At 55.7% G+C, this 13,929-nt stretch overlaps 1 protein-coding gene and 1 pseudogene across 3 annotated transcripts in view; one reads left to right on the top strand and one right to left on the bottom strand.

Moving 5' to 3' along the window:
* LOC136391178 (elongation factor 1-gamma-like) overlaps positions 1 to 5,046 on the bottom strand; it is a 60,726-nt pseudogene extending 55,680 nt beyond the window's left edge.
* The window catches only part of NEK6 (NIMA related kinase 6), a 76,578-nt gene that overhangs the window by 10,963 nt on the left and 51,686 nt on the right, over positions 1 to 13,929 (top strand). Inside the window, exon 2 of one of the 3 annotated variants that reach the window (XM_066367194.1) lies at positions 2,559 to 2,654. The exons of 1 other annotated variant lie outside the window; for it this stretch is intronic. The gene's annotated coding sequence lies outside the window, so the exon portion shown is untranslated. Of the gene's footprint in view, positions 1 to 2,558; positions 2,655 to 8,182; positions 8,297 to 13,929 lie in introns of those variants that run through there. One more of the 3 variants, XM_066367195.1, reaches the window with a different exon arrangement.

Raw genomic sequence — 13,929 nt, 5'->3', positions numbered from 1 at the left:
GTGGTCTCTAATTCTGCAGAGGCTTAGGGGTGACCTCACGGGCCTGGGTGGGTGGGGGGGGGAGGTCAGAGGGTCATACAGATGGAAGGCAGGGCCAGCTACATAATGTGTGGGGCCCAGTAAAGAATGAAATGCAGGTTCCTGTGTTCAAAGAGCAGAAAAAAAAATGTTCTTCCTTCCCTTTGCCGTCTCCCCACCTGAAATGTTGCCTTTTATTAGCTATTTAATATCATGCTCCCTTGGGTACAGGGACACTCACGGGGCAAGTGCAGATCCTCAAAGGTACCTGGGGCCCAGCCTGTAGCTCTGTGAGCTCACCTGACCCCAGCCCTCCCCACACCTGCACCCATGTCCCTGCCGAGGATGATGGGAGGCAGAGGTCCCTGGGGAGGGGAGGGAGCAGGCAGCTGAGAACCTGAGAACCTGTCCGGGGAAGGCCGGCCACTTGTGAGTGGAGGCTCCAAGCCCCCAGCACACGCACCGCTGTTCCCCCGGACTTCACTTCAAAGTTCAAAGTGAGGACTTTCAAGACAGTGAACACTGACCGTGAAACCCCAGGTATAGGGGCCCTTCTGAGGGCAGGGTCTGGTGTAATTATGCTGCCATTTGCTCATGAAGCTGGCCCTGGGAGGAGGGCTGTGGCCTCCTTCCATCGAAACCACATTTCACAGAGAGCACAGCCCCTGTATCCAGCCTCTACATGGGCGTGGAGCCAGGTCTTATTTGAAGGAAACATTCTGCTATGAGGCACTGACTGCAGGCCACGGGCCTAGGATGTGACCACCCTCAGTTGGTCTCCCTCCTCACCCAGGGGGTCTTGTGCCAAGGACATGCCATAAACACGGGCCTCCTTGGAAATGCCCTCCTGATTTAATCCCTAACGAGGTTGCCGGATGTTATTGCATTGAGAAGCCCGTCCCCTCTGACTTCCTGTCCTTGAGTGACAAGGATCAGAAATCAAACGGCAAGGTTGCTGACCCGCTGGCTCTGGACGAACGCCAGGCAGGTGGTGCCCTAGACGTCAGAGAGGGTGGGAGCTCAGATACCAGCAGCCACCCACGCTGTTCCCAGCCCTGATATTGGGGGTCCGGCGGCCGCAGGATGTGGATGTCTGGCCACTCTGGAAAACGTGAATAAGGGAGGCTTGGGTGAGCGAACTAATTAATGCTGGTTATTTGGTACCTACTGTGTACCAGAGAACTGGCCAAGTGCTTTATCTGTCTTGTCGTAGTTAATTCTCACAACTTCGGGCTGAACCCATTTTTCAGATGGAGATAACTGAGATTCAGAGAATGAAGCCACTGGTCCAAAGCCATGAGCCACACAGTTTGAAAAATGAGATTTCTTTTTTTATTTTTCCTTTGATTTGAGAGAGAAAGTGGGGAGGGGAAGAGAAAGAGATTTATAGAGAGAAGCATCAATTCTTTGCATCACCTTGTTTCCCATTTAGTTATTTCATTAGTTCGTATGTGCCCTGACCAGGGATCGAACCCATGACTTTGATGTGCTAAGAAGACACTGTATCCACTGAGCAACCTGGCCAGGGCCTGAAAACTAAGATTTGAACCCAAGCGTGACTGACCCCCCCTGTGTTCTTCGCACAATCCCTGACATGGCTGGATGGCTAGGGTCACTGCCTGGCTGAGCCTTCTGCCCCTACCGTCTGCCTCATGTGCGTGGGGACGGGACCAGCCAGACCCCACCGCTGCCTCTGAGCAGTCACCCTTCTTGGTGGGGACCAGGTCCTGAGACTCCAGGTCCAGCTCTTCTCCCCCAAGATTCAGTCAGCCTGGTGGCCACGCTTAGGCCCAGACCTGGAAGAGGCAGGCAGTGGGGTCAGACACACCTGGATGCAAGTCACATCTCCACCTTTTGCTCACCTGTGTCCTTGGCTGGTCACTTCCCACTGGGGCCCTCAGTTTTCTCACTCGCGAAGTGAGGGGTGATCTCACTTCCTGGCTGTGGGGCAGTTTTCATGATCCCGTGAGATCACCGTGTGGACCACAGACATTCAGCAATCTTCAGGCCGCCATTATTATACTGACAATAAATGACACTGTGTGGGATGAGGCCTGTGCTCCGCAGCACCTCCCTACGCTGGGACACCTCGGAAATCCCAGCCCAGAACTGCCCTCCCCAGGGAAGGCATCCCCTCCGTGCTGTGTCCTGTCGTGCACTCCTCCAGCAGAGCCAGGCCCTGTTGTAAATGCGTCGTGAACAGAAGACACCGGATGGAGCTGGCCTTCTGGGTAGGGTGGCAAGCATAGCAAGGAGTGAGTAACGTGTGTTCAGTGTTACCGTCCGAGTGTTGCAGACAGATGGACGGGTGTGTGTGTGTGTTTTTTTTTGGGGGGGGGGTTCCCCGGTTTGCCTGGTGGAGTGATACACCCACCAGTGTCTGTCTTCCCTCCCTGAGCGGTTGCTGGGGATTTAACACATGCCTGTTGCCCAAGGTCCCAGCACTTCCAAGGGCCCCGGATGGCCTCGTTGGGCTTCCTTTGCCTCCAGTATCTGTGAGAAAGTGGTTTCCCTGGTGTGAACGTGGGTGTTTTTTTCAGGCTCTCCCAAGACTCAGCTGCTCACGCTCAAGGCTGCTGGTCACCAAGGCCAACCGGGAAGTTCCTGGCCACATATTATCGCTCTGACCCTGTGAGGTAGGTTATGTTAGTCGTAGACCAGGAAAAGGAAGTTGAGTGAGGCTGAGTCATTTGCTCAAGGGTGCACAGTAGGTCTGTGGCTGCGCCAGGATTTGAACCCAGGCCTTCGGCTCCCAGAGCACACACCCTGAACCAGTCTGCTCTAGTATGAATGGATGTGTGTTTGTTTTCCCAAGCAGCAAAAAGTCCACAAGCTCTGTTCACAGCAACCTATACTCAACAAGCACCTACTGTGTGTTAGGGTGGTGTTGGGTGTCGCTGGAGGGTGTGGCCAAGAAGAACAGAAAGGTCATGGGTGCTCAGATTGGCCTGAGAAGCAACCATTTTCCATGTGAGCTGGGTTATTCCAGGGCTATGTGTTGTGTGGGGTTAGCCCTGCATTGGAGATGAGGAGGGTGAGGCCCAGAGAGGTTCCACAGCTTGCCAAGGTCACACAGCCCCGGGCACCCTGCCATCCCACCCACTTGCTCTGCCTGTGGTCAACCACGGCTGTCTCTGTAACAGCTTTGGCCTCCGCCCTCATTTTGCAACCGGACACACTGAAGCCCAAAGAAGTTAGGCAGCTTGATGCCACATTGGAGAGAAGAGGGAGCCCTTTTCATAATTGTGGAAAAGGACACCCATTCCACAGGGAAATTGCCTTTGAGATGCCACCGTTTCTCAGGGCAGGAGCAGACCTGCAAAGTGACCACGTGTGATGAGCATCTGTGCGTGTGTGACTGGGGAGGGGCTGGGCCAGGGATTCTTCCTGGGACCGACGTGAGGGCCGTAGGTCTTTATGGCACCTGGGACGGACAAGCCTCTTAAAGGAAAATGTTCCCCAAGCTGTTCCATTGCACCACTGGCAAACAGTCCTTAAACGGCGGAGAAACCGCTGCGTTCACAAAATGGGGAGCTGCCACGTTCAGGCCCATTTATTTAAACCCGGAGTCGACGAGGCTAAAGACTTCGGCTCGCCACCTCGCTGCAGCAGGGGAGCCTAATCTTTAGGGTTTTCTTCCCATTACGGGTTTTTTTGTTGTTGTTGTATATTTGTAAAATGAGGCTTCTGCTGGCAAAAGCAGGTTTTAGCGAGTGCGGCCGCTCTTTCAAGACCTAATAAGGCCCCAAAGGAGGGTGCGTTCCAGCAACACTTTCCTTCCCCTCAGGGCGGCCGGTTCCGCCGTCCCCCTGCCTACACTTTGGGCACTGTGTACCATCCGTCTTGCTTCCTATTAACAGAATCACCGCCATCACTTCTGCAGGATGAGATGGGCCCTTTGGAACTGCCCTGGGGACAGAGGCAGGAGCACCGCCAAGCAGTTTTGCTTAGAGGAGAAAGGAAAGAAAAAAAAAAAGAGAAAGAGAAAAACCAAACTCAGAGATGGATGGCTTTGGGGGCCTTAAGAGTCTGGGCTGAAAAGGAAAGAGGCAGCAGGGCGGGTCCAGTTCCACTTCCTACTCACACCCGGGAGCCATGCGGGGCACCTCTTGGAGGAGAGTGGACAGGGCATGTGATGGCCCTGGTTTCCGACCCAGGTGAAGAGGGCTTGTCACCATGCAGCATGGCAGAGAATGGAGAGGCCCCTCGAGATCAGAGGCAGGCAGGGGGGAGACCCAGCATTCATGGGGCACTCGCTTATGCCTGGCATAGCGCCGGCTGCTTTGGGTTTGTCTTGGGGAGTGGGTATCATTGGCTCCGTTTTTCAGAGGAAACAGCAGAAGCCCGGAGAGTTCACATACTTGCTTCGCATCACACAGCTTCGACACGATTAGTTCTGAGGTTTGTCCGTTTTCCTGGGCTGCCCTCCGGAAACAGAGAGCCCCTCCTTGAGGCTCCAGGAAGTCACAGAGCGAGGACTCCCAGTCCAGATGCCTGTCACCAGCCTGCCCCTGCCTCACCCACCTTCGATGATCAGCAAGATTAGCCAGGTGGAGAGGGCATGCCAGAACGGGTACCTGGTGTGTACAGGGGCCCAGAGGTGTGAAGCAGCAGGTGCAGGAACCTGTAAGAGGCCTGGCGGAGCTGATGTGGTGAATGACAGGTGTCACCTGGGACTGGGCTCAGGCAGGTAAAGAGTCCTTGGATGCGAAGCTCAGCAGTGATGACTTTATCTGGACACCTTGAAAGTTGACAAGGGAGAGGGGTGTGGCCAGGTAGGTGCTTCAGCAAGGTCACTCTGGTAGCATGTGTGGAAAATGGTTTAGAGAGGGCTGAGTTCGTGCCAGGAGACAGACGCTGGTGTGGAAGCCCCGGAGTGGATGCCTGTGTGACCTCTCTCAGAGCCTCTCAACTGCCTGGGAGGTCACAGTTTCACCCAAGAAGAGCCTGTGGCTTCCCCGCCTCCCTGCCCCCCCCCCCAGCCCTTCCCTGCTGGGTGCCGGAGTGGGAGGCCCCTCACCTCCGCATCCTCAACCTCTCTCTGCGCTTTCCTGTGACAGGCTCGGCTGACGGCTACAACTTGCTGGGGACAATGTGAGAATAAATGATAAAATATGTAAGGCTCGCAGCGCTGCTCTGGGAAGGGAAAGAAAGCGCCATGGATGTGTTGTTTTCCTCGACACCGGGTGTCTGTCTGCGTGTCATTTTTTTTCTTCCCCAGCACAGAAGCTGTTTTGATTCCCGGGGAGGAGAGAAGCCTGAGTTAATGGGAGCACAGCGGCCGAGGCCGGGCCGTTCACGTGTCTGCCACGGAATACATTTATTTATCTTCCCCCATGTCTGGGCCATCTCATTCATCTGCGAGAGCCCCGGCCCCGACACACTTACTGGGGAACGAACTGTGTTGTCACTCTGATTGAATTCCTAGACTCTCTTGATTGATCCATTGATCATTGATCGATTGATTGATCTGGAGAAGTCAGAGGCAAAGCTGTGAAACGGGCAGGTCTGAGTTTTTGTGTCTGTCTGTGGCATGCTGTTTGTGTAGGGAGGGTGGGCTGGGGTTAGAGGTTCTCCTGGCCCACTGGGAGTCAGCCTGTTGTGAGCTGACGTGTGGCATGCAGCATGGGGGCCTGGTGACATTAGGTTTGGGGTGTGGCAGTGTGGTGTGCGGGCAGTGCCCCATGGATGAGCTGGCTGTACCCAGGGTCTGTCCGGATGTCGTTTCTCTAAGGGGCCCGGTTGTCAGGAGGGTGAGCCCAGGCCAGCCCACAGCCCCCTACCCAGGCCCTCACACAGCCAGGTGAGGGCCAGGCTGGTTCCTGAGGAGACTGGGTTCTGCCTGCCAGCAGGCTCAGCCACACCCCTCTCACCCTGGCCCCCCACGGGGCCTAGCACCCCTTTGGGTGCACTCCAAATAGTTTTGTGTTGATTGGATGAATGGGGTGAGGAGACGAACGTGTCAGATACTGGCTGGGTGAGTCCTTATACCTGGGGTCTCATTTTATCATCACCAGGATCCATTCTTCAGCTGGAGAGACAGATGCAGAGAGGTGAGGATCGTGGACAAGACACCAGCAAAGAAACAGCTGGGGGCTGCTCCCTCCAGATGCCAGGCTCCCTGAGGGCTGGACGTGGCCTGCCCAGGCCAGTGTCCACCCCTGAAGGTCATCCTTTCCTCTAGAGCACCCCACCTTCCATCAGTGCTGGGCTCGGATAGCGGCAGGTGGGCCCCCTGTGCACCAGGCACACCCCGGGGACTCTGCCTCTGAGGTCTCATTGACCAGGTGAGCCTTAGGTAGATCTTCCATTTCCGGATCACAAAAGTGGGCTCAGCCTGACCTGTGGTGGCGCAGTGGATAAAGCGTCGACCTGGAAATGCTGAGGTCGTCGGTTCGAAACCCTGGGCTTGCCTGGTCAAGGCACATATGGGAGTTGATGCTTCCAGCTCCTTCCCTCTTCTCTCTCTATGTCTCACTCCCTCTCTGTCTCTCTCTCTCCTCTCTAAAAATGAATAAATAAAATTTAAAAAATAGTTAAAAAAAAAAAGTGGGCTCAGAGAGGTGTGGAAACTTGAGTAATATCTCCCAGCAAATAGGTGAAGGATTCTAGCTTTAAATTCAGGGAGGGCAGTCGTCTCCTAGAGTAGCCCTGCTGGTGGGAGGGGGTGGCTGTGACCCCTTTTTGTGGGCTAGCCTGCGGCATGATGTCAGAGGCAGAACCTTCCCACTGAGAAAGAGCAGGAGTCTCCCAGGACGAGGCAAGGTGGGGGGCCCCCCCTGGGTTCTCTGGGGAACGTGGGACCCAGTCGGGGGCCCAGCCCAGCCCAGACAGTCCTTACAACCCGCTCCAGCCCTTCTCTTTCTGGCTTCAGTTGCCCCCTGCTCCCTACTCAGGCAGTGCGAGGACGGGAGGACCCCACTTATCTGTTGAATGCTGATTGTGTGCTAAGCACTTTGCTGCACAAGCTGATTTAATTGTCCCAATGACCCTGTGAAGCCAGGTCCCATTATTTGCACCGCGTGACCCATTCCTCATCCACCTTTCCCTCACAGCACTTTTCTGCTGGTCACAATGACATGGTCTTTGTCTGCCCCTGTGGGGGCGGGGCCTCCTCCGCCTTATGCCTGAGACAGTGCCTGGCTCCGTGTGGGCCTCTCGAGAAATGCTTGACAAATGATGACGGAATACTTGAACCCCTGTTTTCTTTCAAAGGAGACTGAGGCCCACAGAGCACAGACCCGGCCTGTCGGGGCCAGCTGGGGCCTCTCTCGCTGACCGGCTTTTGGCCTGGAGTCCCAGGTGTGCCTGTCTGTGTCCGCGCACGTTCACGCTGCCCAAAGAAACTTCTAGTCCGCACTTGTGGCTTTGGATCGGCTCAGAGAAAGCGTGTCCTGTGACTGCTCAAGGAATCTGGGCATTTAGCCCAGAAAGAGTGTGTTTCCTGGCTTCCTAAGAACTGGGGCCCACCCTGCCCCTGGCCTGGGCGTGCATAACTGGAGGGAGGGAGAGATGGACTCCGGCCCTGGCAGGCGACAGTGTCAGACGTTATCATCTGAGGTCCGCTGCCCCGCGCCCGAGACTGTCCCGGCACGGCCATCCCTCCGCAGGCTGGGCTGTGAGTCCAAGCGCTCCAGGCGCAAGTTCCTCGGGACCCTGGGCACCTCCTGCAATGGGGTTGGCGCTCTTGAGTTATTAGAAAAGAAGCATTCCTCATGCTCAGACAAATCTTTATCCCTGGGGTAGTTCGCCTGGCACGCCTCCCTGGTTACCACGAGGCAGACGTGGGGGCGACATTCACGAAGCACGGGGTGACCCGCCCTGGTGGCTTATCAGGCCTCCAGAGCCAGATGTTTCAAAAGCCAGGCATCTGGCCTCTCCCCGCCCCCCCCCCCCAGGCTGGCGTGGGTTTACGAGGTGTCTTTGAAGAGAGCTGGAGTCATTGGGCCGTGATGTCTGCACATTGCGTAATTTCACAATTTGGTTTTCTTTTCATAAGAAGGGTCAGTGAGTGCTTCTCTCTCCCTCTCCTGCTTTTCATTTCTATTTCCCTTTTACCTGCCCCCTTCCCTCGTTAACTGGATTGGAATGCCTCCTCCCTTGGGCTGGGAGATCACGCAGTCCTCGGAGGGGATTAACTGGTATTACCCACCAGGTAGCTGGAATAGACTGGTCCGAGTTTTGAGACGGAGAAACCCTCTTTTGTGTGCTCATAGGCAAGGGGAGGAGGCCAGCCTTGGCCAGGAATGAAAACATTCGCCCAGCAGGGCACAGCTGGGTGAGTTTCCCCAGATGCCAGACCCGGGCCCCGGCCCGAGGGTTGTGAGTCTTCCCCACCCGTGGGGAACCGAGAAAACTTCAGGGTCGTCCTGGCACTGACTCCTCTCTTTGCCGGGTGTCCCTCCAATGCAGGACGGTGATAATAATAGGTAGACGTGTTACCCAGAAAACGTTGATGACGTTAGGCTCGTCTTCAGAATTTAGAGGAAGCTTGACAGGCCTGGGAACCACCGGTCCACTTCTTCTGGGGCACCAGAAGCAGCGGCCGAGCCCGTGGGAGTCCCTGATGAGGTTGCCGTGCCCGGAGAGTGCGGGAAACGGCCGCCGTGCTTGCCGGCTGGCAGGGCTCTGGGGATGGGCTGGACACCATTATGTTCCCGGGGCCAACTTAACAAAGGACCACAAACGGGGAGGCTTAAAACAACAGAAATGTATTCTCTCACGGTGCCGGGGTCCAGAAGGCCAAGCTCGCGGAGTTGGTAGGGTGGTTGCCCTCCGGAGGCTCCGAGGGAGACTGCTCCGGCCTCTTTCCCGGCCTCTTTCCCGGCCTCCGGTGGTTGCCAGCGGTCCCTGGCGCCCCTTGGCTTCTAGACCCCGCTCTCTGCTCCGTGCCTCTGTCGTCACATGGGCTTCTTCTCCCTGTGTGTCTCTGAGTCTAAGTTTCCCTCTTCTTATAAGGATGCTGGTCATTGGATTTGGGCCAACCTAATCCTCTGTGACCTCATCTTAACTTCATGACACCTGCAAAGACCTTACTTACCCAATAAAGCCCCATTCCCAAGTTTCAGGTAGACATGAGTTTTATAGGAACATTATTCAACCCAGGACGGGGACCCCAGAGGTGAGGAGGACAAGCCCGTCTGGGCAGGGTGTTGCCAGGGAGTAGTACGTTGGAGTCTCTGTGGCCATCTGAGTTGGGTTAAGACAGGCTTCCCGGGGTGGGGGGCTGCCAGCCAGGCTGCTCAGGTGTGGATGAGGGTGGCATGTAAGCAGCACACGTGTCAGGCATGCTCTGTGCCAGCCCCTGGGCTGGGGTTAAACAGGACAGACCAGCAGCCCCACGGTGCTGGCTAACATTCCTGTGGCAGAGACAGGTGCGCACAGGGACCCGAGTCCGGGCAGGGAGAGCTATCACCACACAGGGCCAGGTCTTACTAGACTCAGAGACTCAGGGAGCCGACCTGGCCAGGGGCACTCTGTGTCCTAGACTTGTTTATGTGCTTTAATGCAGATGCCAGAGACAGGAGGATCGGACTATAGCATGCTTTTCTTAAACTCAGGCCATCGACATTTAGTCCTTTGGCAGCATCGACCAGGACAGCTGAGGGCCGAGAACCGTCGGCACTCCACCCAAGCCACCTGCCCTGGCCACGCTCCTTTGGGCGGGAGAACAGCCCCTCCCAGTAGTGTCAGGACCCCCCCCCCCATTCCCGGTGGCACCTGCCTGTGTATCCTCCGCCTGCCCTGTGGATAAAGGGCAGCCCACAGGGACAGAGGAGGGACCCCGGTCCTTTCTGTCCCTCAGGAACCCTTATCTGTTTTGGCAAAGGCCCTGTGGTCAGACGTTTCCGGGTTAGAGCCCCAGCCCTGACTCCTCCTAGCCAGTGATCTTGCGTAAGCGGCTCTCGCGAGCCTCCTGCCTTCTTTCCTGTGAAATAGGAAGGATGATCCCAGTCCCGCCCACCTCAGAAGAATTTGGGGATGGCTGAGTGAGTTCGAGTTTGTAGCCCCTATTTGTGTACTCTTCCAGTGCCTAAACAAAGCCACGGCGCACAGTAGGTGCTTGATACATGCTCACCAAATAAGAGAGGGAGTCTTGGAGCCTGGGACGCAGCTCTCCTGACGTTCAGCCCCAACCTGGTCTCGTGAGAGGGCGATTCCCTAGGCATTTCCTTCCTCCTGTCTGTGGGCGCAGAGCTACCTGAGCTGACCGGGGCGGGGTGGGAAGGTCATGTGTGTGAGTGTAGCATGGATGAGGGAAAGATGCTGCTGAACTGCGTCTGGGGCTTTGACCCATCCCGCGAGCCATTGAGTACAGTTATCCACAGGCTTGGTTCCGGGGAAGGCAGAGTGTGCAGAAGAGCCCTAGAGAGGAGTCTGGAGAGCTGAGCCCTGACCCCGGCTTTGCGCCCCTTGCCAGCGCTGTGTGTACATGCTCGTGGCATCCTGTCGGTTCATCTGCAGACCTGAGGACCCTGCTGTCCCTGGGGCCTTTATCCCACCATAGTGCCAGGCTTGCCAAGCCTCAGGCCCTTTGCACATACAGTGCCCACCCCCTTCTCCGCTGTTGACCAAGTGAACAGTCGAATGTCCTTAGACACAATCATTCCTCTGTCCTGAGCGTCAAATCCAGGTTGTAGACTGGTGTTTCCTTGGGACCTTTCTGAGGTCTCTGGTGAGACTCAAGGTCTCAGAGGAGTGGATTCAGGGTTTCTCCTGCTCCCAGAAATTGATGGGAGCACAGCAGTGACTGCACGTGTGTTAATGGTTGCCTGCCGTTGACGCAGCTGTATGAATGGAGCATGGGGTTTCCTGGGCGCGCAGCGTGTTCCCAGTGGATGGATTCGGGGTCTTTGAAAAGGCAGGGCTGCGGCGGCCTCCTAGAGCTATTCCCACTGCAGTTGGGCTAACTCTTCCCCACCTGCCTCTCTGCTGGATTTCTCCCTGTGCCCGTGGAGGGCTGCATGTGTGCGCCCAGGGCCCTGTGCTTGTGCACTTGCCCGCAGAACTCTGCGTGCTTCCCTGTCTGTCCAGAGCTCCTCTTAGTAAACGCAGACAGCAGGTTCCGCGGGCGCTCACCCCCAGCTTTCTCCACTCTAGGCTGGCACCAGGGTTCAAGCCCCACCTTTGCCAAACGCACCTCTGAGCCTCAGTTTCCTCCTCTGCACAATGGAGATAGTAATGCCCATCTCAAGCGAGGGTTGGGTGGACTCAAATACGCAGCGTGGAGTGGGGGCATGTGGCATGGGGGCTGGTCTTCTTAGCATGAGTATTCTTCACTCTAGAGATCGGAGTGAGACAGATATCAGCAGTCTGTGCGTCGGAGCCAAAAAATGTCTGTTGTCTGAAGAATTTTGCTTTGGAAGACAAGCCCAGGTTTTGGGTCAGAACCTTATCCCCCTCAGGAATGTCACGGTTGAGCATCCAGGCATATTTTCTAGGCTTGGTGACCACCCAAGCCTTTGAGCCTTCCACGTGGACGTTTCCGGTCAGGCTTTTCGGGATTCTCTTACACAGCTGGGCTGCATGTCTCCTTTTGGAAGCATCATTTCCACAGAGCAGACCCCGTCTGGCTCTGAATAGATGCTTTTTCTCTCTCTCTCTCTTGGATGCCTGAATGGCAGTCTCCCTCCTGTGGTCCCAGGGGCAGACCTGAGTTAGAACTCCAAAGTGGACATCAGAGTGGGGCCGTCCATTCCTGCTCGGACTCGCGGCGCCCAGCACGGCTCAGAGGTGGGTCGATGGCTGCCGTGACCTGGGAGTCTTCCCCAGGGTCTCCTGGGCTGTGGTTATAAAGGCTGCGAGCAAACCAAAGAAATCGGTCCACAGAAAAGGCAGCGGCTCGGAGCGGCAGCCAGAGTTGAGGTGGATGGTTCTGTGTTCCCAGAAACAGGCCTGCTGGCTTCCAGCCACAGCAGCAAAGCCCCCAAGAGCAGGGAGGACACTCGGGACTCGGGACCAGCCTGCCGCCGGCTGGGGGTCCTTGTGGCTCGCAGTCTGGAGCCACACTACCTAGCTTCAGCTCCCGGTTCCTCCACCTGTCCTGGACAGCGTGCCTGACCTTTTAACGCCTCAGTTTTCCCCTTCTGCAAAATGGGGATAATAATGTGCTGAGGGGAAAGTAAGTTCAAATCACTTAAGTGCATTAGAGTAAGGCTTGATGTGTAGGAAATAAATAAAAAGGGTAAATTGAGGCCTAGAGAGGGCAAAGGACTCCTCTGCAGTCACCCAGAAAGTCATTGGAGGCAGCCAGGCTGAAACTCGTGACTTCCAGTCTCGTGGGCATCTCCCTCCTCCCCTTCCTCCTCAGGCAGACTTCTTCAACGCTGCCTTTTGCAAAGGAAATCCCGTGACCCTTCAGCCGGCAGGAATTCAGACTGCACAGAATTTCGGAAACCTCTCTGGGCTGGCTGGGGTCCTTGTTGCAATTCTATTCAGCTGCTAGTTGTTTTTTTCTCCCTCCCCCCTTTTTTTTCTTTTAAAGCTCTAGAGCAGTGGTAGTCAACCTGGTCCCTACCGCCCACTAGTGGGTGTTCCAGCTTTCATGGTGGGTGGTAGCAGAGCAACCAAAGTATAAATAAAAAGATAGATTTAACTATAGTAAGTTGTTTTATAAAGATTTATTCTGCCAAACTTAGTGAAAATCCGACATAAAGTACTTTGTAAGTAATTATTATTATATGTTTTAACTTGCTGTAATTCTGCTTTATAAATTTTATAAAATTACTTCCCTACTTTATAAATCACCATTACTGTGGAACCGGTGGGCGGTTAGAAAATGTTACTACTGACAGAGATACAGAAGTGGGCGGTAGGTATAAAAAGGTTGACTCCCCCTGCTCTGGATGGTCTCTTCTTTCCTATTTCCCAAAATAGACACGTGAACCTTTGAAGGCTTAGGTCCCTGCTGTGTGTCCCCCTAAACCACCCTCCTGTCTTTCTGGGCCTTGTTGTCCCCATCTGTGAAATGAAAAGGTCTCCCCCGTTGACAGATGTGTGGCCCCCACCTGCCAGCCTGTCATGGCTGCGAGGACAAGTGAACGGAGAGGTGCCACCCCGAACGCAAGTCCATGTTGACTGCTGGGTGACTGCTGACTCAGCAAAAGCTGATGACTCATCCTTCTAGGAAGTGAGGTGAAACCCACCAGAAATGCTGCCCACTTCCGCCTACCTCCTAGTTTCAAAGGTTATTGAGTCATCGGAGTTGTCTGCGCTTTTCTCGCTCTCCTGTTTTAGCTGAACGCTTTTCAACCCCTCTGGGCTGAGGCTGGCGTGGCCAGAAGAGTCCCATCTACAAGTCCTCAGGTGTCAGAACTGAGGGGCTTGGTGGCTTTCTGATCCCTGTTGGGAGCCCCAGCCATGAGGTCTGGAGGCTGCCATCCTAGGTGTGAAGCCCAGCTCACAGGCTGTTGAATCCACCTCTCTGAGCCTCAGTCTCCTCGTCTGTGGATGAGCCCGGCCAGCAGGGTGAGAGGGCCAGCTCAGGTAGGTGGGTTGGAGCCCGCCCCCAGCTCATTCCCTTCTTCTGCCCTGCCCAGGAGGCCCTGGCTCACCTGGGGTCCTGCTGGGGCACAGTAGATGTTGAGATGCTGGAGTCCTCCCTGGCTGTGGGGGACAGAGGGACACTTGGCCTAGCCAGGCAGCCTAGATCCTCGCCCCCCCCCCCACCAGGGCCAACAGCTTTCTGAGTGCAATCCTCTCAGCCTTTTTTGTTGTTGTTGTATTTTTCCAAAGATAGAAGCGGGGGGGGGGGGGGAGCAGACAGACAGACTCCCGCATGTGCCCACCCAGGATCCACCCGGCATGCCCACCAGGGGGCGATGCTCTGCCCATCTGGTGCATTGCTCCTCTGCAGTCGGAGCCATTCTAGCACCTGAGGCAGAGGCCATGGAGCCGTCCTCAGTGCCCAGG

The sequence above is a fragment of the Saccopteryx leptura genome, chromosome 2 (assembly GCF_036850995.1).
Source record: "Saccopteryx leptura isolate mSacLep1 chromosome 2, mSacLep1_pri_phased_curated, whole genome shotgun sequence".
Lineage (NCBI taxonomy): Eukaryota > Metazoa > Chordata > Mammalia > Chiroptera > Emballonuridae > Saccopteryx > Saccopteryx leptura.
The sequence above is the reverse complement of the archived record's forward strand: the minus strand, read 5'-3'. Positions and strand labels throughout refer to the sequence as shown.